Raw genomic sequence first — 19,008 nt, 5'->3', positions numbered from 1 at the left:
ATGTATTAAAATAACCATGACTTTTACTATCTTTAAATGCAATTCTTAAGATTACAATACAATAAATTAAAGTGCTCACCAAAATTTCTTAAAAACAAGTGTAATGAAGAACTTCCTAGTATAAAATGGTAAAACATACTTTTTCAGTCTGAACTGAACCAATAATAGGTACAATTTTTTTTGAAATTTCTGTGCACTGTAACATTACAACTTTATTCATGGCAGTATAAAGAAAAAATTGAATTGAAGATTTCTAAAACTGTACCATAACTGAAAATAATGTTATGAATTATACTTAAAAAGGTTGTAACATTAGAAAAGTGGGTAAAAGAAGAGACTGGTATAAAATAGTGAATTAAAAAAAAAATTTTAATTGTTGAGCAAAAACAAATTGATAACAGTAGATCACATGACTATTTATATTTTTGTATATTATTATTATTATACTCATTGAGCAAAATGGAACTTATAGAATGACTGCTTTTTTGATTTCTTTCAGGTGAAGTGTATCTAAATCCAAAAATTTCTTTAGAAATTTAGCCGATTCAGCAGGGACAGGCTGAATTTTGATCCATGTATGGGCACTGAGGTTATACAGAAGTTAATCTACCAAATGACTTCTGAACACCAGCCTGTCGGATTTTCCCTGCTTGATCAGTGCTGAAGGCTATAGCCTGCAATGCTGATAAGTGTATTCTGATGGCGGGAAAGTCTCCCCACTGTCAGAATGCAATACCTCAGCAGGGAGGATTCCTCATCCACATTTAAAAACTGTCTAATCTGCTTTAGACAATGATATATGGTATAGTTAGAGTGAGGTTCTTAGGATGGTTGAGTAGGGTAGTCGGTGTCCAGAATTTTCCCTTTTTTGTGGGTGTGCTGGGTTTTTTTTCTTTGTGGGGTCATATTTGTAATTAAAATTGAAGGGTTCAAAATATAAAGGGTTATATAGACTTGAATAGTGGAACATGCAAAATCAGCTGGCATTATCTATAGAGCTACTTTAGCATGTAGAAAATATGTAACTATTATATGATTAGATGATAAGGACTTTTCATTAATATGGAATTGTAATGAAAGTTTAAAATTAATGAAAATACATAAAATAGTGAAAAAAGAGTGAAGGTGCTTTTAGATATTGCAAACATGACTAGTGGGAGCATGCAATGGTGTAAGTTTTATATAAGAACTGGATGGTATGAATACGTTATTGATTTAAAAAGGCAGTGTTAAAGGGTGAAATTTGAGCTTTCTACTTGTTGTACACTGGAAACCTTGTTTTTATTTTGTTTCTGTATTGTTTTTATTGCAAGTGGTTCACTTTAGACATATCTAATTTGCTGTGATGAAAGGTAAAATAAACACTGTTTTGTTCAACCTGCTCTAATGTATGTACATATGTGGTAGTTCATACTGGCCCTTTGTCTGCAATACATTTCATATCTAAAGTAACCTACGGCAAGCATGACCAAATATAAATGCATTTAAAATGTAATTCAAGTGCAGTCCAGTTACCAGAAACATCATTGCTAAGTTTAATTCCATTTAATATAGCAATGCATTGTAAGTTGAATGCAGTTCTAGAGAAAGATGGGAAACTCTTCTGATGTAAAAATAAAAAAAAAAACTGTTATGAAGTCTTCATACCTAACAGCTATGACACATTATGAAGAATTCAAAAAATAATAAGCAAATGTCTACTAATGTTTTCCAGCATCTCTTAACTGTAAATAACAGGCTTGAGCAAAGACAGTAACTCCCAATAATTTGTCTAGTATAGAAGATAATTTGCTAATTTACAAATGTATAGGTCTAGCAGTTTCAGAAAGTAAGAAAATACATATATTATAGTTAGAAATGTGAAACGTTTTTTCTTTTTTTTTCAAAGTCGAGCTATTCCTTGTACACATTATGAATTTGTTTCATTGTAACTCAGACACAAGCAGATTTTCATGTATAGGTTTTTTTTTATATAGAGAAGCAATGACCGCTAATAAATCAGTGTAAACTAAAGTGCCATTTTCTGCTGATTAGGCTTTAATTGCAATTGATGTTGTAGCATTTACAGCACTTTCCTTGATAAGCATTTTCTTGTTGTGTGGTACCAGCAGTAGCTTGCAGAGTTGTTGGTGAAGCTGCACACCATTGGTAACATGCAGGAAACTAGATGTAAAATATATGCCCCTAGAACACCTGAGGATGCTCCTTGGTAATCGGGCTAGGCGGTGTAAAAATCTCACACATGTGATATTACCATACTCAGGAGGAGTAGCAGAATGTGTCTTATGGTGTAATTGTAAGCATGCCTATGATGCGTGTAAGAATATCTTATTAATTGACCATTATGTGTTAAATAAATTATAGTTTAATTTTCTTTCTGCATTTTACATGGAAAAAATTGTATTTTCAAAAGACTCATTATGCCTCTTAGAAAATAATGGGGTAATTTTGTGGATATTTCCACTGTCTTGGTGCTCTAGGGCCTCTAAACATGGGATAAGTAGTCAGGAAATTTGACTCATTATTTATACTTATTAAAAGCCTGAAGGTTCTCCTTGAATTTTGGGCCCCTCTATGTGGTTAGACTGTGAAAAAGTCTCACACCCAATCTGCTTGCTATGGGGGCAGATGTGCGGGCCTAGTTGTGTGTGTCCAGAGACACACACACAGTGTAGCTCAGCCCTGCCCCCACTCTTTGCTAACAGGACTTTATTGACACCATCAGGAGCCAAAGGCTCCCACTGCTGCCTCTCTGTCCTGTGAATGCAGGGAGAGTGGAGAGAACTGCTACAGACAAGTACAGCGCTGGATCAAGTGAGGTAAGTATTTAGGGGGGTGAGGGGGCAATAATGTTACTGGGACATTTCTAAAATGAATGTAGGAAATGCATTAAGGTAAAATTGTCTGGGCTTTAGAACCACTTGAAACAGAAGGAAGTTTCTGTGACTCTTGGAAGTTATAACATTGTGTTTTTTATACACAACTCAACCAACAATGTCCATGAATGTCTGTATATTCTTAATTTTTTGACCATAGCATAATTTGGTTTGATACCTTGTTATTAGGGGTCTGAAATTTTGTTGCATAAAAAATAAGTGAATTTACAATCAAAGGTAAAACATCTTTCTGAATTGGTATAAAGTGTAACCATGTTCTCAATTAAATCAATCCTAAGATTCTGTTTTATTTTTAATTAACAAAGTTCAGAAGACACATCCTTTGTGGCATTTCTAATTTAGACTTGTTTAAGCATCTAATATTCTAATGAGTTTTATCTTGTCAGTTGTATTGAATTTATCTTGCCATTCGTGAATGTGTTATCCAAAATACTTTTTTGTGCATACATATAATTATCAGCAATTAGTTGGTAGCATATTAATTACACCATGTCCTAGTTACATATCTCCTAATTTATAAATATTTTCTTTAATCTTTTGATTCTAATTTCCTGTAAAACATTGGATTGTGTGAAATATACTTTTTTAATTTATACTGCCAAAGATAGAAGGCCTTTTATTATTAATGAATACATTAAATGAGCATGTGACTTTTGGAAGGTGCCTGCAAGTCTTGTTTGTATTCAACAAACAACAAACACGTTTTCCAGCACTCAGCCTTCCTAGTCAAAAAAGAGATACAATTACAATCTCATAGTGACATAGTAATATTAGCAGTAATCTCGGCTGCATATGATTTTGAATCTATGTGGAAACCAACAAATCATGTACAAGTTGTCGTATGTGTTTATACCATACTTTGTAAAGGCGCTTTTGCATGGATGTTCAGTCTGGATGTGTCTGTCAGGTTTTCAGATGGTTACAGACTGAACCACAATGTATATAATGTACAGATAATTACATCCACCAACATCTGTGTCCATTCAGGTCCAATTTATAAACAGAACAAGGCTGTGTTCTTTTCCATTTAGACAGATCTGAACGGATGTAAATGGATACTCTTTGTATACATCTGCTCTGTTTATTCCCATTTTTAGGCAAAACACATTTTTGTTTATACTTTTGTCACCTGTGATTGATTTCTATGACAACAAAAACAAAAAAATGCAAAAACAGATGTAAACTGAACTGAACTGAAGTGCAAACTGATGTAACCTGAATCCATGTTTATAAGTTGACTTGAATTGATGATGCCCATATGAAAGGACCATATGGGCTGCTCCGAACAGCAGGGGATCTGTGAGCAGATCCCTGGCTGATCATAGCTAATCAGGACAGATGTCACATCCATGCCCATTCAGTTTCTGTCAGCTCTATAGGCTGCAATGTGCAAAAGTGGACTCTGCTGTCCATTTACAGCAGGATACCTCTGATCTGGTCTGCAAAAATGAAAAAGGACGCAGTCCTTTTCCTTTTTTTTCTGGGCTTTGGAAAGACACAGAGGTAGGTGGGTGTAAATGGACACAAATCTGTTCACATCCATCTATCCTTGGGTTTCCACTGACCTTTTGATCAGGTCCATATGAAAAGAACTTACTGTGCTCAACCTGGTCGAACCCAATATCTTTGTGCTATGCAGTGCTGTCGTACAAGGGCGGACTGACAACTCAAGGGGCCCCCGGGCAATAGGGGATCATGGGGCCCCTGTGTCCTTGCCCAAACTCAAAAAAGCCTATGAAAAAGGTACCAGGGGCATCTCATGGGGCCCCTTACTGACCCCGGGCCCTCGGGCAGTGCCCAAGTTTCCAAATGGTCAGTCCGCCCCTGCTCCCGTATACCTTATGTATCCATCTGAAGAATAAATTCCTGAATTTGTCCCGGGCTTGTAAATCTGCTTTACTAAACACCCAGGTAAAAGTCACAGATGCAACAGTGCTGACATGTTTTAGCCTCAAAAGGACTTCCTGGCTGAAACAGGTCAGCACTGTTGCATTTGTGACTTTTACCTGGGTGTTTAATAAGGAAGATTTACAAAGTCAGGACGAGTGCCAGTGTTTGCCCTTCTGGTCAGATCTGCCCGAAAAACTGACAGGCGGACCTGATCGGAATGCCTGTGTGAAAGAGGCCCAAGAGTGCAATGACAAAGATGTATATTGAAATTTTGGAATTGAAAGCTTTATCTAGAGGTTTCTCCAGCTCTATTAAATTCAGTGATTCCGGAGGGTCGTTATGCTACAGAAGCAGGATGCAATCCACATAAACCATACTACAAAAGAAAGAAAGGGGTTTAATCGTATTTGGATTCAAGCGCATGTTTTGCTTATTTGAGAAAGCAATAAAATAAGCTAATTTTCCCAGGCAAAAACTAATTGGTCATTATGGACTTTTTTTTTCTCCAGTTTTTATAAGATCATTTTAAAAGAAAGACTGCAGGTAACTGTTGAAATAAACAGGTTTATTCAGATAGGCAAAAAATAATAATAATGTGCATTAACCCATAGTAACAAATCAGAAATCAGATCTTAACTGACTACTGCAATGTGAATCAAGGGTCACTACACTTTTCACATTTCTATTGTGCTTTGCAATGTTTAAACAAAGTTACCGAAAGTATAGCATACTCCCTGGAATTCATAAAGACTGGTGCAGACAGATTTGACAAAAGTGTCTTTCCTGCACTCTAAAAGGGGTGCAGAATGTGCCAAATTCATGTACCTATCTAGAAATTGTCATTGAAATTGGCGCATACTGCGCCACTTTTTTAGAATGCTCATGATAAACTTTATTAAAAATTGTCTGAGCACGTTACTGTCTGTACTCCAAAAGAAAGTTGGCCTTCATTTATTGAATCCCCCCCCCCCCACACTGTGTTCTGTGTAATACATTTGAGTCTCATTTTTGTGGTATCTAAAATAAGTGCTGTAACTGTTGCTACATAGTGACTATTGAGATTTAAACTTCTGTAGGATGATACTGGTATTATTTAATTCATTTTGGTAATCTAATCAAAATGCTCTCAAACAATCCTCCAACATCTTAAGGGCTCATTCAACCACACAACACTCAATTTAAATTAGACTGCTCAATCAGCCAATGTTCTTAGCAATATTTTGCTATAACCTTATATACTACATTTAATTCTCCCGTAGTACAGCCCAGAAACAACAGTGCGCATTTTGTTTTTGTCTTTTTTTTTATTTTTATTTTTACATAAAACACACTGTCACTGACATTGACATTAACACTAACTGACACTGATACCAATTTTTTTTTTAAATCCTGACCTTTGACCCTGACCTTTGCCCTTGACCCTGACCTTTGACCCTGACCTTGACCCAAACACTAACCCTGGTACTGAACTAGATCAAACCTTGATCTAGGTATTTTTCTTTATTTTTTAATATTTATTTATCTTTTTTTTTTTTTTTTACAAACTTTTTTTTTCTCTCTCTATGTCAGGAGTTCGAGAGATACAATGTATCTCTCTTCTCCATTCATAGAGAGAGAGAAAACAAAGGGGCCGGGCTGCACAGTGATTGATCACTGTGATAGCCAATCAGAGACTATCACAGCGATCACGTGACCCGGAATAGGGAGTCCCGGGTCCCGATCGTTAGAACGGGACCCGGGGCTCTCAGTGACACCGCGGTCTTGGTGCTGGGAGCGCGCCGAGCGGCGCGCTCCCAGCACAAAGACAGGTACGCAAGTATGCGGCCCCACGGAAAAAAGCCCAGGTCCGTGAGGCCGCATATTTGTGTTACGTCGGCGTCAAGGGGTTAAATGATGGACAATTGGTAAGTTTTGTTGACAGCTTAAAAAAATTAAAGAACAGATTCAATTTACAGGGCCAAGCCCATGAATCTGTTCATTGTTTCACTGAAGATTTCTATTGAATAATGTGAGACAACATTAGTCCACCTTTTTGATTATTGGATTTCACTACTGTCTGACTCCTCAGCAGCAACACTACTAATGTGTTTGCCCTTTTAGAAGCCACTTCAAAACTAGTTCCTATGGTTACAGCTCTCAGTATAAAGCATCTTCCTATTCTCCATTATTGCAGACTGCATGCTTTAGAATATTTGGATGTTTTGTTAGATATTTGTACAATAAGGTTTAATTAATAGAATAATGCAGTTGTTAGTAGTGCGCTTGTCATTACTGTGATTCGCTTTCCATTGCTCCATCTTCTATATTTTTAATTATAGTGAGAATTCTTTACAAAATTGTAACACTGGCCAGACAAGGAATGTTGACCGTGACAACCAGTAATGTGTTAGACTGCATTTTCTAAACTGTGTTGGACATAGAAAATGTAACATGTAATTTTATGGTTGTTTTTTCAACAAAAGCTCCACCTTTGAGTAAATGAGTTCAGTGTATCTACGCTGTGTTTTATTCAAACATAAAGTACAAAAACCCTATTTCTTTTTTCAGAATTGAAATATATTTTTTATGCTTGCTGTTGGGTGTGGTCTGTTTTTATCCTTGCTTTTCCTCTTTCATATGAATACATTCCCATAGCCTTCAGCATCGATATCAGAAGTGTGTGATTAGAGATTAGAGTTGTAATATAAAAACTTGCTTTACAGACCTTGGCATAAAACCATATGGATTTTAACAATACTTAAATACCAACCTTGTGATATGCCACTAAAATACCTTTCAATTTCTGTTGCTTAGTAACTAGCACAACATCAAGGAGATCACTATGTCTCTAATTTAACAAATACTCACTAATTACAAAGGCAGGTCCTTCAAATATGGAGCATGACCCAGAACAAAAACAGTTTCTATAGCAATGTACAAAACATCAGTTCATTACTGAGTGTGATTAAATTTATAAATTATACCACTTCTGTAGCTACTATGGTGTGACCCAAGGTGGACAGCGGATGTATGAGCTGTCTGGGAAGAGGAAAGATAACTAGTAGCAGGTTAAGAATGTCACTTATGAAAAGAAGAGTATGCGGAGGGTGGTAGAGTTATTAAAACTGAAAAAGTATCTGGGAAAATATCTATATCTTTTAACTCATAGGTGTTTGCAGCCCTAGGTAGCACAATTAAAAGGTAGCTAGAAAATGTATGTTTTTCCTATAGATAGTATGGTAAAAAAAAAAAAATAGAGGATAAAAAGTCCTTGTTTGTATCTAACATGATACATACTTTCGACAATTTCTGTCAAAAGAGAGTGCAGGTAGTTGTTGAAATTTTATTTATTAAGAAAGATTGTACAAACTGTACTGATGATGTGAAAAGTACACGAACCCATATTAACAAATTAGAAATTGTTTACATAAACTCATTATCTAACAAAATCATCTCTTAAATGAATCCTATAATGTGAGCCAGGGATTACTGTACTTTACATATTCTTATTGTGCAATGCCATTTAAATAAACAGTACAGTTGTCCTAAGTATAGTACACTTTGTTATATGTAACAGTTTTATGTCTGATCTTTAGTATATAAAATAAGTGCTGTAAGTCTTTCTTCACAGTGAGCAGTCAGACTCAAATGTTTGTGGACTAATACTGATACTAAAATGTATTGTTACAACAGATAAAGTGCATTAAAACCCACATTTTGACACGTGTTTTGCAATACACATTACACAGCTGTATGTACAGTATAATTGTGTTGTGTTGCTATTCATTCTTATTTCCACCACAATGCACATGCCCTGTATATGGGGGGAGATTTACTAAAAGTGAAGAATGCAAAATCTGGTGCAGCTGTACATAGAAGCCAATCAGCTTTCAGGTTTTTTTTTTGTCAAAGCTTAATTGAACAAGCTGAAGTTAGAAGCTGATTGCCTACCATGCACAGCTGCACCAGATTCTGACTGACTCAGTTTTAGTAACTCTCCCCTATAGGGAGCTATAGCGAACCAAAAATGCAAAAAAAAACCCTGCACACTCCATACAGCAACAAGATCCACATATAAACAGTTATAGTAGTGTATTGTTAGCTGGTGCTGCCAAAACATAAGTCCAAAATCCAAGAAATTACCAGCACACCATGTTCAAACAAAAAAAGAACACTTTATTGCCACTAAATAAGGGATGTTTCAAGACTTCTAAGGACCAGTCTATTTCAAGCAACAGTGACAGTCAACAGTGATAGCAAATTAAAATACACATTCCAATATATAGTACAGATATGATTTTTCATATGCTAAGAGGTATCCTGGGCCCTTTTACAAAAAAGCACATCAATACATGCACATGTATGCATTAATGAACGCAGATTATGGTGTGAATGATCTCTGGGAGCAATTTTGCTTTTTCACTCCTTCTTTAGGGGTAGAGAGAATGCTCTGGGCTGCCATTTAAAAGATTGTTCCCCACAAAACAATTTAGATCTGTGTAAACAGTAAAGAATAATAGACATAAAATGAATCTCTATTTTATCTACAATTTTAGTCAATAATATATCTAAATGCCTTTGTATATAATGAATGATTTGTGTAAAATGTGCTTTCATTGATCAATGTTAACACTCTTCATGTTCACCTGTACTTTTCTTAATAAATGTGTTTTCTTAAAAATACACTCTAGTAAATTGGGCTGTTAAACCAGATTACTCCTATGCACTTTCAGTGAGATTTCTTTATATTAGGAAAGCCTAGGAACCAGGAAATCAATAAAGCCATGTACAATAATAAGGTAAAACATTGCATTTTAGTAATCATCCTTTCAGGTCTGATAAAGTTATATTTGAAAGGATGGCATGAGAAGTCTTGTCTTTACTGATCGGATTAAAGTAAACTGAAATCTGATTGTTGTGGATCACTGCACCTTGAACATCATGCTTTGTCTTTGTACTGCCTTAAATAAATGAGCAGACTGTAAGAATGCACTAGTTCAACAGTTATGAAAGCATTTTCTCTGAGATACTTATAGACAATAAAGGACTAAAGCTTAAGTTTAGTCCACAAAAAAAAGCTCAAGGGACATCACATACTGCCGATTCGTGCCCCTTGTGCTGCTAGTTTCTGCTTTAGTTGAAATCTTCCTCCTCCATTCCCCTACCCCTGCCACCATAATCTCCCTCTGTGAGCTCAGAGAGCTAGTATATGCGCTCATCAAGGATGCCAACTATGCCTCCTTTTATAGAATGTTTGATAGTTTATGAATGAAAAATGTTTATGAATGGAGGAGGCGGACCTGCCCATTCATAGATTGTTTTTCATTCTTAGGGCTCATGTACACGGGGCGTTTGGAAAACTCTTCTGAACAATGGAAACTGACTGCTGGAAAACATAGGTTAAAAAACGTCAGTTTAGCCGTGTTTGCGTATCGCATTTATGAGCGTTTAGACATGTTTATGCGCGTTTAGACGCGTTTATGCGCATTTGCGTTCAGAAGCGTTTTTAAAAGATAACCTCAGGAGATCCTCCCAAATGCCCAGAATGCACTGAAAAATATCAAATAATTAACTATTTCAAACATTTCGAGAGACATAGAGAGAGCAGAAGCAGAGAGAGCAGTTTGAGTTGAGATTACCTGTCTTTTCTGGTTGTATTCACTATGGATCCCATCATGAGCATTATGCAGCATGTTCTACCATTTTTTCCTTCAGACGAAATCTAGAACTGACTGCGCTGGTGTGCTAGGTCCATTTGAATACTTGGAAAATGCTTTGCATGCATTTCTGATGATGAAAAGGCTCTGGACAGCATCTGGATATGGAACAGTTAAAAAACGCTTCTAAACGCAATTGCTTATAAATGCGGTTAACCGAATTTACAAGCGTTTACACGGTCAAAAAAAAATCGACTGTAAACTCAACTTCCTGTATACGATTGTAAACAACAAAGTGTACATGGACACATAGGAAAACATTAGGGAGAGTTCAGGGGCTGCTGAAAAAAACGCTGAACAGCTCCTGAACGTCAGTTTAGCAGCTGCAGTGTACATGAGCCCTTAAATGATCATGAAAGATTTGTATTCTTGGAAAATTATGCTGGCAGGGGTTAAGAGAGCTGAGACCTGTCATATTGCACTTCATAAGAGTGACGACTATACCCGTCCTTTTGACCCCCACCTCCTCCATTCATAGAAGCTGTACTATAGCTTCCCTGAATGCCCTGGAATTCTGGCAGAATAAGCAGGTATCTGTCTGTAATTGCAGTATTTTTCAAGGGACAAAAATGGGGACATGCATGTGTATGCTCTAAACATTTAATATTTGACTTATTTATTTTGCACTATACTGTAATAAATTGTGTTTGTATATATATATATATATATATATATATATAGTATATACACACCATTTAATCTGCCTTCAGTTCTGTTTTAAAGCCTGAATTTAGTAAAAAAAAAAAAAAAAAAGGAAAAAAATCAGTACAAGGGACACACCATCAGTGATGTGTCCCTTGTACTGCTGGCTCCTGGTTTGTTTTAAACCTTTCCTTTAATCCCCCCAACAGTTCATTATTTCAATGTGGAGGGTGCTGTTAGAACTGAACTGCCTGTACTGCACTCAAATCCCTATCAGTTTTAGGAACCCTGCTAAACTACAATATCTCTGTGGATTACAGAACACCTCTGTGTTATGGAAATAAGGTGATAAGAAGGTATTTTATAATTGAAACAGAGTAAGCAGTCTAAGGTGACAATGTTGCTTCTCCAGAAATACAATAAGATTTGTAAGCATTGACACTCTAGGACAGGAAATATGTTACTGGTAGGTTCGGCAAGTGAATTTATTATTTGCTTTACCCACTCTGGCTAGTTCCTGCTGGCTTATTTGACGAACGTGGTTTTCCATGAGACACTGGATAGATTGGTGGAAGCATAGAGGAAGGCATTTCTGGACAAGCTACCTAGGGGCTTGGACTATATCTCCCCTTATTTACTTTGTCAATTTAATGTATGTCACCCCTTCCCATATAAAGTGGAATATTTGAGCTTTTCATGTCTACTGGTTCCATCTCATATATGAAGGATATAGGAGGGTGGTCTGCTTTTCCCTCTCTGTTGCAATACTATAAGATGCACATGTGACCACTCCTGTCCACCTGAATGCTCATACCATTGAATGTTGGGTCATGCAATCCCATTTTGAATGCCAGTGTGTTTAATATCGCTCTGATAGACATCAGCTGTTCAATTGCTGTGTTATCCCTTTGGTTTTCATGCTCCTGAAGAAGATCTTAAATTGAAATGATTGAACCACGTCAGGGCTTCTTGGGAACACTGTCTTGCTGTAACTCTATAAGGGATTATATTCTTGGAACAGTTATCAAAGCTACTAGTATGATATTAAATTGTAATGTATTTTTTAACAATAATTTTGTACAATAAAGTATATAGAAACATTTTGTGTGATGCCACATTAGCTGCATTAAAGTCCAAAAGGGGGTCATTCCTTCTTGTACCTTGGCTAGTTCCCTGGACACAGTAGACATTGAGCACTCCCAGCATCCGAGCAGTGAGCATTCTCCTTAGGTCAAAAGCCATGCATGCAGCGTGTGCTCTTTCTCTGTCTCTCCCCGTAAAATTAGAAGATTCACTCAGTATTGCCACAGCAGGAAAAGAGAGAGTGCACTGCACATTTGTGTGTTTTGAACTAGGGAGAGTGAATGTTCCTGTGATGGTGGGAGTAAGTGTTCAATGTCTGCTGCATTCTAGCAGCTTGTCAGGCTTGAAAATGCAAAAAACATAATTTTTCTTATAGGCTTTGGGGGGTGTTTCAGATTGCATACAGGTCCAACACTTACATTAACCTCCCTAGCGGCCTGATTATGTCCATATTTCTGTGCTCAAAGCGGTACATTTTTTTGCATGGAAATATGTATTTTTTTTATTGTAGGCCTGTAATTTTTAGGAATAACTCACTGAAATCTGTCCAAACAAGAGTCTAGTAAACATCCCGGGTATGATAAAATTTGAAACACGAAATCATAAATTATAATTTAATAAATAATAAAAAATAATAATATAATAATAATAAATTTAATTCAATAATATAATCAAACCAAAAACACTGAAATTTGAAATATAGCGCCACGTTCGCACATCACTGAGCAAAGTCGCGAAATCGTTTTCAGTGTCTGATAACAAATTTCCCCACGAATCATTATCACTCAATTCTGCAAGTAGTTCTAATTTACTATCGCTGTTCTCTAGCTGGTCTAAAACCGCTTTTGACCTAAAGGGATGCTTTTTGGACGCCATGGACAGTTCTCAGTTTCCAGGCAGAAAGAACAGTCAAAATGCAGGCAGGGCACAGGACAAAGCACTAGGGACAAAATGTATGTGAAATGCTTTGATACAGTAATGTTTTACTATGTGATTTTAGTGATTTTAGTGAATGTCACTTTTTGTCATTTTCAAATTTCCCGCCGTTCCGTCCCCCATACGTCCCGACGCTCGCAGGGGACGGAACCCAGATGACAGATGCTGGCATCTGGCGGATTACATTGCCGGGGACACTGCAGGAGGGACATCGCGGGAGCGCAGGACAAGGTAAGTGATCAAGGGATCGCAGAGCAGTGCTGCATGGTAAGCCCGAGTGTAGCTCGGGGTTACCGCTTGTGGTACTGAAACTTTGCCCTGAGCTACACTCGGGAATACCGCCAGGGAGGTTAAGCAATGTATTTTATTTGAACCTAGCCATTAAATGAAATTATCAGCTTGGGTTGAGGATGAATTAGAGCTGTCTGGACACTTTGGCTACATCATATTAGCCCTTCATAGTCCTATAGCTTTTGTTATGATAAACACAACTTATAAATATATCTTTATCAGTCCAAAAGGTCTTCTTCTTGTTATATAAGAACAGGCACCTTCCATTCACGAACTTCACTCTCTCAATCAACATCGAATGATTATTTAATGCTGCTAGCGTTAGTAAATAGATAGGGACGTATATCCTATTTTTTTTTTTTTGTTGCTTTTCTTCAGTTACTTCCTGGTTTCTATTCCTAGGCAAATGATGTAATACATTGGAGGAGTCTTCAGAAGAAAAGGAGGAGTTTGCTAAGCTAAGCACACCCTCCTGACTGTATGCCTGAGCTGAGGGCAGATGGATTCCAGGAAGTAAATGCTACATGAATCATCTGCCCTTACTCAAGATGGCCACAGCCAGATATTCTAGGGTGTGTTTTTCAAAGTGATTTCTCAACAAAATGCAGCATGGAGACATGGATGGCTGGCTGGGTTTGCTTTAAATAACAAATCACTCTGTAATGTTAACTCAGTATTTGAACATTTTTATATTGCATTAGGTAATATATACCTTTTTCTAAAAGGTTTGAAATAGTAATATATTTTAAAAAGCATCTCAGTTTGCTTTTATATTAACATCATCCCCTGTAATTGCCAACACAGCAGGGCCCAACCAAGTGAAAAAATTGCTTTATTGCATTGTACATCAGTGGCATCACTATGGGGGTGCTGATTGCACCAGGTTGACACCCACCAGAGGGTTGACACCATCAAGTAGGTATATTCTGGGCTCTGACTAGAATGAGGTGACAACAATGAAGAAGAGGCAGTGACCTCTGAGGAGGGAGTACATGAATGGTTGGTTCTCTGTCTGCCCCGTCTTTCCTTCCCCAATTGCAGGACAAGTCCAGCTCACTGCTCCTCCTGGATGTAATGATGTCATCATGCAGCATGCGCTCCCCAGTTGTCCTAGTAACAGGTTGTTGTTTATAAGCCAGAGCTGGACGTCGGTCGGGGAAGAGTTGAGAGACCCTCCTGGGGGAGGGGGGGGGGCAGGGGAATTGTATGCAATGTGAGATTGTGGGGTGCAGGGGAATTACAATTGGGGGGGCTGCAGGGAAATTATAATTGTGAGGGAAGGGTAAAAATAATTGAAGGGGGCTACAGGAGAATTATAATTGAAAGGGGGGGAGGCCTGCAGGGGAATTATAATTAGAGGAGAGGAGATTGCAAATATAACTGTGTGGATGGAGAATATATATAATTGGAGGGGGGGGCTTCAGATGAATTATATGTAACAGAGGAGGATATATGAGGTGTTATAATGGGGGGGAAGGTGATAGGACTGACTGAATAGAATTGCAGATTTTTTGGAAGGTAGGAAAGTTCAGACATAAATATTTTAGCTATGAATTTAGAAGTCTGCCTACAGCTCTGCTGTAAGATATATAAAGAGTGGTTGGAAAGCATACTAGGTACATCCTGCAGTATGTACGATTGAGTCTTTAAAAATCACGCAACTCGTTGCTTAGCTCTGATAGAAAATTCAATATATTTTCCTTTTTTTTTTTTTCCAAAGTTATTGCAGTTCTAAAAATATAAATATGATTTAGATTGTGTGTTTTGTCTGTATTGTGGAACCTGCAATTTGCACAGAGTTTCGCTTTGCTATATTTTTGGTTAAATGAAAAAGGAAACACCTTTCAAACATTGTACACACCAGATAAACAATATTATGTTCTGCTTACAAGAAATGCTTATATAGCAAAATAAAAACATCCCTTACTATTGCCTTTGAACTAAAACCCACAGCTTCCCACAGGCAAAACTAGTGAATATGTAGCCTAGTTGTGTATTGGGCTAGCATTACCATGGCTGTCAAACAAAATATGGATTAGAAGTTAATATTTTATTATGTTTATTGAGAAATTCTATTTTTCAACCCATATTCTTCCTGACATTGTAAAATATCAACTTGTAATGACTTGAAACTTTCTGTTTTTCCATCTTATTCTACAGTATACTGCATAGAAACATATTAAAGTTGGCAGTATTGTTAAAATGACACACATGCTAGAGCTGTATTAACAAAAATAATGCAAAAATAGTTTTATATCAACAGTCATATATCTTTGTCTAGGTAGGCAAGGTGTGGTGTGTAATGTGCTGGTGTGTATTGTACAGCAAACCATAACAACCAATTAGGACTAGAATTTCAGGGCCCCGATTTCATGAAACTCCAATCTAGTCACTAGGGTCTACTTAGAGATGTAAAATCTCCCGAAATTTTGAACTCATGAGGAAAAAAACACCTTTTCCCTGTTTTTGTTTCTAGGAAAAAAGTGGAAAATTTCTGAGAAATTGGAAAAAAAATTAATGTGGGGAGTAGGGGCGGACTAACAACTCATGGGGCCCCTGGGCAATAAGGGATCATGGGGCCCCTGTGTCCTTGCCCACACTCGGAAAAGCCTATAAAAAGGTACCAGGGGCATTTCATGGGGCCCCCTACTGACCCCGGGCCCTTGGGCAGTGCCCGAGTGCTTGAATGGTCAGTCCGCCCCTGGTGGGGAGTAGTTTTACAAATTGAAAAGAGACTTGCTCAAGGAATGTCTGCTTGGCAAACAGTATGATGGTTGTAATAATTTAAAAGCTTCCTACCAATATGCATTATCAGTTAATGACAATGCTGATCCAGAAGCACATATTGCTCTATGAAGAGCTTGATCAATTTTCTCCTGATTTGCAGGTGTCATTTTATCTATAAATGAATGGATTCTGTATTTTTGTGAGGCAAAGGTTTGCAATACTTTCTTTCTTGAAGATGCTGCTGTTGAAGAAACACTGTGTGATGATCCAGAAGCAGCAGAAAGAGTCTTTCTGAAATGAGAATTCTTGAGGGAAAAGCTACTTGCAATTTCATTATGGTCCTCTACATTTAATTCCATAAAGTATTGTTTTAATTTCTTTAGGGGACCTCTGGCATGCAAAGACGTGTTGTGTCATCTTTGTAGAATTTGGAAAATAATTTTTCTTCTCAGAATATTTGCACATTGGAGCTCTGCTCTCAGCTGAAATTGCACTGTGGAAATGTTTCTGAACTCTAGATGTTGGTCTCACCATATTTCTGAGAGGAGGAAAAGAAATAAAAAACATTTTACTGACCAGACTATAGGTGAACATTATGCTGTAATGGTAAAGAACGTTCACAGGAATCAGGAATCATTTAAAAGTTATAAAGATAAACACATTTACCCTCTTACCTGTCAATTAAGACCAGAGAGGAGGACAGAAAATATCATCTACTGCATTCCAGCAATTATCCTAGTGTAGAAGGTACAAGACAGAGCAAACTAAACTGGAGCATTTCCACTGCAGTGCCGCCTAGTTGCAGAAATGCATATTTCTTTTGTTGGAGAACTGCACTGAGAAGCACAGTGTTACTTGAATTGTATTCCAGAATTTGTTTGTCTTCAGCTGAGAGAACTTGCAGTAATGTAAGACTTTACATAAAATCACAGAAATCTTTAATTTAGGTCTTAATGTTATATAGTTTGAATATCATGTCCATCATTGCACAAGAACAAGAAAAAACTAAAAAATATGTTTTTTTCCCAATTTTTCCATTTTTCTTTTCCAGGCCTTCCCATATCTAGGTCTACTACATTTTTTGCATATCATCAATGGTTTATTGAACAAGCTGTATTCATGCCATGTTTACAGAGCATTGTATTAAATAAAATATATCTGTAAAGAACTAAAATATTATCGCTTTTGCCACCCGGCTCTTATATTAACATGAGTGGCATATCAAAATCCTTTGGGCCTGTACTATGATTTTGAAAACCATACTAATAACAATGCCCTCATATATAGTCTTTTGAATTCCGTATATAGTCTTTTGAATTCCTGGGTTTGGACTCATTTGGGTTAACTTGAAAAAGCAAATAGGTTGTTCACTTTGCAAGGGAATTTGCACTTTCCAAGGGAATTTTCCCTAAGCTTGATGAATGTGGTGAATATTCAACATTCACTTTGCAAAAAATAAAACCATTAACCTGCGCTTGGGTAAATAGAACATGAAATGAAAATCAGAGAAAAGCAGCTAGCATATCAGGCAATATACATAATAAAAAATAAATCAAATTTGAAGCTCTAATCAAAAACATAAAGTCCAATTAATAAAAAAAAAATTCCAATTTAAAAAGTCCCAAATGCAGTTCCCACGGTCCACCATCACCAGGACACCTGAATAGTTCAGCCTCTTACTAGAAATTCTGACTGAGACACACCGGTCAATGTGGGCAACTTCAAATGGGGGATGAATATGTGCAGATCATGGAACTGGCAATCCTCATCAGAATTGATTTCAATCCTCCTCTCAAAGGTCTAAACAGGTCCTAAAAGAAGACTCCCATCCAATATTTAGATAAGGAATAAAAGAAGAAGACCACTCATAGTATAGTAGTTAAATAATAAAATCAAGTTACTTGTACATTGTATTGGATGGTTACCAGCATTTGTATCCAGTTTCCAATCAGGAAAATGGCCGCCATCCCTCCAAAAAACATGATGACGTTACACGCCGTCGTCACACACCGACGTCACACGCTGAAGCCCCACTTGACTTGTTTCATCATCCAATTGACGTCGTCAGTTTACATCACTAAGTGTAAATTCCTTTGAACAGCTCATTTGCCTTCAGCAAATCAACCCCTTTAAGTCTAGTCTTCATCAATGATCCCCACAGGGAGAGTTGGCCTTTACTGTATGACACTCCCAAGCCTACAGATTATAGCTCCTTACCTTGCCCAAGGCATGTGGACCAAAAAGCAAGAATATAGTCTACAGGTAAGAACATGTCGAGTCCTTACCTGTTGAAAACCATATCACAGAAAGCACTTTGAGAGAGAGGTGGCAGACTGAGGAAACCAATTTCAAGAAGAAGGAAGGTTGTAACCAGAGTAGAGAGTCCACAAAAAATGAGAGGAAACTGTTGGTTTCTTACATAGATCTAGGAAGCTTAGTGTGCAAAACTGTGTATCTCAGAAACAAAGGGCTAAGCCCTGGTTGACACCAAATGCAATTTCAAAATGGTGTGATTTAGTCCCATTTAAAGCTCAACTTCAAGGTAGCACTGATATAGACAGGTGTGTTTTCAGTACCATATAGTCTATGAGAGTTAAATTGCACAAGTGGTGAAAAAGTAATACAGGAACTATTTTTCCGATCTTGCTACTTGAAATTGTACCTATTAAGACTATGCCATAGAGAATACATTAGATGTGACTTCAGGTGCAATTTGTAAATCACATGTTGCTGCTGAAGTTGCAGCGGTATGAATCAGCGTTTAATCATATAGTTTCCTAAAGCCAAGCTTTTATAAGAACAGTAGATAGTGTGCAAAAATTTGTATTACTTTTTGAAATTCTAGT

The 19,008-nt window shown here is 37.1% G+C and overlaps 1 protein-coding gene across 5 annotated transcripts in view; it reads left to right on the top strand.

Annotated features, from left to right (window-relative positions):
• The window catches only part of CACNA2D1 (calcium voltage-gated channel auxiliary subunit alpha2delta 1), an 857,854-nt gene that overhangs the window by 453,226 nt on the left and 385,620 nt on the right, over nucleotides 1–19,008 (top strand). The window lies entirely within an intron of this gene.

Source organism: Staurois parvus, unplaced genomic scaffold (genome assembly GCF_062004578.1).
Source record: "Staurois parvus isolate SC_StPar_1 unplaced genomic scaffold, SC_StPar_1.0 ptg000019l, whole genome shotgun sequence".
NCBI lineage: Eukaryota > Metazoa > Chordata > Amphibia > Anura > Ranidae > Staurois > Staurois parvus.
This window is presented reverse-complemented; position numbering and strand designations above follow the sequence as displayed.